This window comes from Rousettus aegyptiacus, unplaced genomic scaffold (assembly GCF_014176215.1).
Source record: "Rousettus aegyptiacus isolate mRouAeg1 unplaced genomic scaffold, mRouAeg1.p scaffold_m13_p_11, whole genome shotgun sequence".
Lineage (NCBI taxonomy): Eukaryota > Metazoa > Chordata > Mammalia > Chiroptera > Pteropodidae > Rousettus > Rousettus aegyptiacus.
The window spans coordinates 37,632,284-37,639,280 of NW_023416286.1; positions in this window are offsets into that span (position 1 = coordinate 37,632,284).

The window sequence follows — 6,997 nt, forward strand, 5'->3', positions numbered from 1 at the left end:
TTAGTCATATCATTTTTTATTCATGTATATTCATAGGTAATATATATCCAAACAATGCTTTATTTTCATTCTCTTTCTCTTCCTCTGGGAACCCAATTACATGTGTTAAATATATTTTTTAATCATATTCCTTTGGTCTCGAACTTTTTGTATTTTTCATTTTTTACTCGCTATGATTTATTCTGAATATTTTGTTTTTTAAAAAGACTTTTTTGAGCAGTTTTAGGTTTATAGCAAAAGTGAATGGAAGGTAAAGAGATTTCCTATCTACCCTCTGCCTCCATACATGCATAACCTCTGCCATTATCAACATATCCCCCACCAGAATGGTACATTTGTTACATTTAGTGAACCTACATTGACCCATCATAATCACCCCAAATCCATAGTTTACCTTAGGGTTCACTCTTATTGTTCTACATTCTATGGGTATAGACAAAGTGTAATGACATTTATCTGTCATTATCATATCATATGGAGTTTTCTCACTGCCCTAAAAATCCTCTGTGTTTCAACCATTCATCCTTTTCCCCCACCCTATCCACTGGCAAGCACTGGTCTTTTTACTGTCTCCGTAGTTTTGCCTTTTCCAGAATGTCATATAGTTGGAATCGTATAGTACGTAGCATTTTCAGGTTGACTTCTTTCATTTTGTAATGTGCAATTAAGTTTCCTCCATATCTTTTCATGGCTCCATAGCTTATATATTTTCATCACTGAATAATACTTCATTGTCTGGATATGCAACAATTTATTTATTTATTCACCTTCTAGAGGACTTTGGTTCCTTCTAAGTTTTGATAATTATGAATAAAGTTGCTATAAACATCTATGTACAAGTTTTTACATGGACAGGTTTTTACATTACCTTTGGGTAAATACTTAGGAGAACAATTGCTGGCTTATATAATAAGTGCACGTATGTTTTGTCAGAAACCACCAAACTGTCTTCCAAAGTGGCTGTATCATTTGCATTTCCTCAATGAATGAGAGTTCCTGTTGCTCCACATTCTCACTGGTATTTGAGGTTGTTTGTGTTCAAAATTTTGGCCTTTCTAATAGGTATGAAGCGGTATCTCATTGTTGTTTGCATTTCCCTAATGACTGACATTTGTTGTGGAGCATCTTTTCATATGCCTATTTGCCATTTCATATCTTCTTTGGTGAGGTGTCTGGTAAGGTTTTTGGCCCATTTTTTAAACTGAGTTGTTTTCTTATTACTGAGTTTTAAGCATTTTTTGTATAGTTTGGAACGGTTCTTTGAATAACAGAGGTGTCTTTTGCAAATATTTTCTCCCAGCCTGTCTTGCCTTCTCATCCTTCACAGAGAATCCTTTGGGTGGAGTGACCTGTGTTTTCCAGGTTGATGGTGCCTGTGTCTACAGGCTGGAAGTGGGGAGGGCTCAACGAAGGAGCAATGGCTTCTGCCTGCACTTCTGCTGGGAGCCAGCTGCCCCTCCAGCCCTCACCTGGAAGCCCAACAGCTCAACGCCTCCCATTATGTCCCTGGCACCCCTTGAGCAGTTGCCACAGAGCTGGAGCTCGGAGCAAGTGAGTCCATCAGTGAGTAAGTCCACGCGTGGGTTCTTTAATAGGAAAGTCTCCCCTTCCTGCAGCCCCCATCCTCCACCCCCCACAGCCTCACCTCTGCTGGTTTTCACAGCCAGGGATTGTGGGGACTTCTTGTCCCAATACTGGAACCCTGGGCTGAGTAGCCCAGTGTGTGGCTGGGTCCCCACATTCCTCAGATTGGGGAAGTGGCTCTACAGCCAAGAGAGCGCTCCTGATTCTCGGTCACCACTCTTGGTTGTGGGACCGGGTTGTTTCGTGTCTCTTCCCTCCTCCTGTTATTTGAGGTGACCTAGTTGTAGGGCTTCTGTTCAGCCAGACCTCTGTGTGCTGGTTGCTGTATAGTTTTGTTACAATTTTGGTGTGGTGGTGTGGTTGCTAGAGGAGGCATGTACAGCCTTTACCTTCTACACCATCTTGAATGGAGCCTCTCTAGTTTTTACTTCTTGATCTACTGATGACATAGCCAGTGAGGTTTTATTCTAAAAAAAGAACACTCTTGCCTTCTGCTTTTCAGAACTATGCACAGGTCAGTAAGAAAGCAGGATCTTCCTCCCACCTTTTTTTTTTTTTTTAACTTCTAAAGGCCTCTGAGACTAATTCTCACCAGTATCCCACTCTAGCGATGTGACCCCAACTTCTAGATAGTTTTTCCTCCTGGTTCACTCTGTGCAGGGTTTATGTAAATATGATCCATAGACCACTTCTGTTTGAATCACCCATGGAACTTGTTAAAATGCAAGTTCTTGTCCCCTCCCTACCTGGCAAGAGATTCTGATTCAGTAGGTGATCCCAATGCACAGTAAAGTTGCAGAAATACTGTGACATACTTTATGTGGCGGCCCGTGCCCTTTCCTACTTGTTGGCTCCTCAGAGATTGAAAACATCTGTTCATCATTCTATGCATAATAAGTACTAGCATAATTTTGATTACCTCATTCCCACAAGACTCCAGTGAGATGGGTTTATCTTCTCATTATTGGAAGGTGTCCAGCATTAAGAGCCTTATATTCTTACCTCAGCACTTTGCCTGTTTTTTCCCAGACCGCCACCACCTCATTTTCCTCTTTGTTCTCCTTACTCCAGCAAACCCCATTATTACCAAAGAAGAATGGTTATTGGGAAACACCTACATGACCCCCAAAGATTAAAGGTCTCTTATTAAACATTTGGGGTTTATAGAGAGAGAGGGTCTGATGGTTTGGTTTTTTGAGTGCTGCTAATGTCAAGAGATCTGTGTTTCAGGCCATGGTCAACGTTTCAGACTTCATCTCTTTCTTGGATGTTGGGGGAAAAGACCCTATACACTTGGTTAAAAATCAAAGTTACTACTGTTTTCCTTGTCAGCATTAAGGAGGCTGCTTCTCAGTCCCTGGCTTGAATGACAGGAGTCTCTACCTTCCTTCCTTAATTTGGTTCCCCAGCCATGAAGGTGTGATTGCTCTTAATATTTGTATTTCCTTTTGTCAAAGTGTTTGCTGTCTATTTGGGGACATGCTCACACAAAGTTCATCTGTCCATTCTACATATTATGCAGGAAAGTTATGATTCTCAGGGGTCTGTTTTAGGTCTAGTGAGCAGAAGAATTGTTTTACTATGAGCTTTCTTTACATAAAGTTGTACACATCTAAAATGAGAAAGTTTGTGCAAAACAACCTTTAATAATGAATGGTAGGGTGGGAGACACTTTGGAAGAAACTTAAAAAATATCTAATCTAGAAGGCAGCATTATGGGGTTTATCATAATTCATTCTATTACTATATTTTTTTAAAATTTAATTTTACTTTTTATTATGGTGACATTGGTTAAAGAAATCCAGTAAGTTTCAAGAGTACAATTCAACAGTAAGGCGCACACACATATATATAAATATGGCATTGTGTGTTCACTGCCCATAGTTAGATTTCTTTCTGTTATCACGTATTTGACCCCTTTGGCCCCATCTACCCTCTTGTAACCACTAGTCTATTGTCCATGTCCATGAGTCTCTGTTTGTTGCTTTTAGATTTATATCCCACATATAAGTGATATTATGTGGTTTTCAACTTTTTCGGTCTGGCTTATTTTGCTTAGCATGGTTATCTCAAGGTCCATCCATGTTGTCACAAATGGCAGTATTTCATCTCCTTTTATGGTTGAGTGATATTCCATTGTATATATGTACTACCGCTTCTTTATCCAATCATCTGTTGTAGGACACTTTGGTTGCTTCCATGTCCCGGTCACCATGAATAATGCTGCTATGAACATTGGTGTGCAAATATCTTTTTGGATATATGTTTCAAATTATTACTACATTTAAAAGTGGATATTTTGGGCTAGCTAAGAAGTTATCAGTTCTTCTTTTAATTCTTGTCATAGATCTCCCAGACTCTGTTTGTTGGCCTTTAGAGATTAGACTATCTTAAAGTAAATCAAAGTGTTTGCAAATTCTATTAGTGATACTCTGAAATTCCAGGGGAAAAAAACCATACTCTAGGATCTTGCTTTCTCAGTGGTGTAAACTTATTGCATCTTGAACCCCTGCCAATTTATATCTGTTATACCATAGACATAGAAAGTACTTTCACCAGAATAGTATGGCCAGTTTAGCTGGGGTCCCAACCCTTGAATATAGCAAAGGGAAAAGAGTATAGATAGAGAATTTATGTTTATATGTGGGTATGGTGTAATATGCATGTCCAAAGAACATTTTAGAAATTGAAGTTTGATATATGATGAGATTAATACAATGTCCCAAAACAGAAATAAATTTGAGATAGAATTATAGTAAAGTCTGTAGGCTTCAATACTCTATTAAATGGCTAAAATGGAAAAAGTAAGAAACCATGGTAATAGTTACCATGGAGACTTCAACATTCCAGGAATGGTAAGTTGATTGGATCTAATTGTGACCTGGGGGAGCCCTGTGTAAGAGATGGGCTGGAGACCAAAGCAGACTTTCTACCCAGGACTTCGAGAAGCAGCCTCTCCTCAAGGGAAGGAGCCAGATGGCTTTTCAGAGAACAACTACCAAATTCAAAATATGCTCAACTTTCCTTTGTCTAGTCTATTATTTATCTGAATCTGATGTCCAGGGAGTTTTACACAGAAAAAGGTGATTAGGAGATGAAGATTGGCAGAATGAGGGAAGAATGGAGGAGGGACTTGACCACATGGACTAGAAGGGGAAAAAACAGCAGTATGGGAAGCTGGGGAAAAAACTGTACCTTTGCTAGAAGGAGATGGTTGAAATGTAAGACTTAGAAGTGCTGTTAAATGATGGGTTGAAGACATTTTTCTGCTGTTCTCAGTTCTCACTAAATTGGTGGTAAAATAAATAAAATCACAAAATTTTAGAGAATAAGGGAAAAGGAAATGACAGGCAGGAGATGTCAACATAAATTTGGAAGACCGAAAGCAGAAGAGAGGCAGAACAGAGGAAGATGGAAACCAAGTACTGCTGAAGGGAATTTAGACGTGTTCAAGATTTGACAGCAACCAGTAGCACGGAGGATGAGATTGAGTCATGGGCTAAAAACAAGCAGGAGAGTTACCTGGAAGTTTCTGTGTTATACAGTCTGACCACATTCCCTATGCCGTATGAGAAGCCAGACCTAAATTCCAGAGAACTTAAAATGGAGAGGGTCTGATTTAAGGTACACAGAATACACACACACACACACACGTGTGTGTGTGTGTGTGTGTGTGTTTGTGTGTATATATACCTATGTGTATATATGTATATTTTATTTCATCTGTCTAATACATTTATCATGTATTCCCTAAGTGTTTTTTAAAATTTATGTGTAATTTTTATTTTTTCTATATTTTGTTTTTCTTGTTGGGCTTTTCATAGGAACTGTTTTATCTTTCAGGGTCTTCTTTGAGATACTCATTCACAGAGGGATCCTTTAATTAGAATTTTAATGGAATACAAATAATTTACACTCTGTGCCTACAAACTTCTCTCTAAACTTTTTTATGTCAATTTTCCCATCTAGTTGGTTACAAGTACCTTACCCTCTGGCCGAACCATCAGCTATCTCCCATGAACTGAAAAAGATTCAGTCCATCTTTCCAACTCAACAAAGTGGGCAACAACATGTTCTTGGAAGTTATGATTTACTCATATAATTCCTGTAAACCAGGAAAAAAATCTTCCTTCTGCATCAACTTAATGTAGAGACCCCCTCTTATGGGATCATGAATATGTGTTGAAGGCAATATGGCAGAGCTGTATGAGTAAGTACACAGAGGAAAGAAAGCAAACTCATGCATTTTGTGCCTTAATGTCTTACTTGAATTCATTCCCAGTTAAACCTTTTCTACTTCCTGATTAGAGAGTCCTGCTGAGCACCGTGGTTAGGGATCAGCTAAAAATCAAATCAGAATAGGTCACTCCAGTTACACGTTCATTAGATGTGTCATGGTCAAACATGAACTTGCCACCCAGGTCTAGTAGCTATCTTAAAGTTTTAATAATAATAAAAAAATGTTGCTAAAACCCTAAAGGGCTTTGCTGTGATTATTTCAATGGGGCTTGCTATGATCATCCAGTGTCCTGGCTGGCTGTGCACATTTGAGCACTACCGAATATGCCAGGTCAAAGCTCAAATGGCAACCTCCTCTGCTCCTAGCCCACTTATGTTTGATAGCCTTTTGGGTCACTCAATAAGCAGACCAGTGTTGCTCACCCAGATATGGTACATTTTCCAAATGGGCCACAAATATTGACTAAAATCCAAATGGGCCACAAATATTGACTAATGCTGCATTGGTGAGAATAAGGAGCAGCTGCTGGCCTTTCATATTGGAGGAGATAACCTAGTATGGCTCAGACCACTAGACTCCCAGAAACTTTACTAAACTCACCCCCGAATTAGCTTTACTTCTCATTTGCTGGTATGCAGGTATCTGGTATCTGCTACTTCCTGTTTACTAGGTCCAGTCAACATGATATCACCAATGTGATATCAGTGCAATGTCATATGGGATGGTAGAGCAATCAGTTTTTGGAGAGGTGAAATAGCTCTGTCAAAATTTAGAAAAAAAGTAATTTTTCTGATCCTGTCAAATGAAAGCAAAATACTGGTTTTTTTTTTAACTGTAAGTGATAGATAAAAAGTATTTCTCTGAACAATATCTACTACTATATTAAAGGGGCTTTGTTGACCAATCACAATGAAGAGACCACATCTGGAACAGCAGCTCCAATTAAAGTCAACACTTGAATTAGTTGCTAATGATTCAGTGCTATCTTCCAAGACCCACTTGTCTTCTGGCATAGACCAAATGGTGAGTCAAATAGCTGTATGATAGGAACCACTAATCCTTTATCTTTCAAATTATTCTCGATAGCATTAAAATCAGAAATTTCTCTAAGAATATATTACTTTTATTTTACTGTTTTGATAGGGAAAGGGAGATCCAGCGGCTTTTACTTGG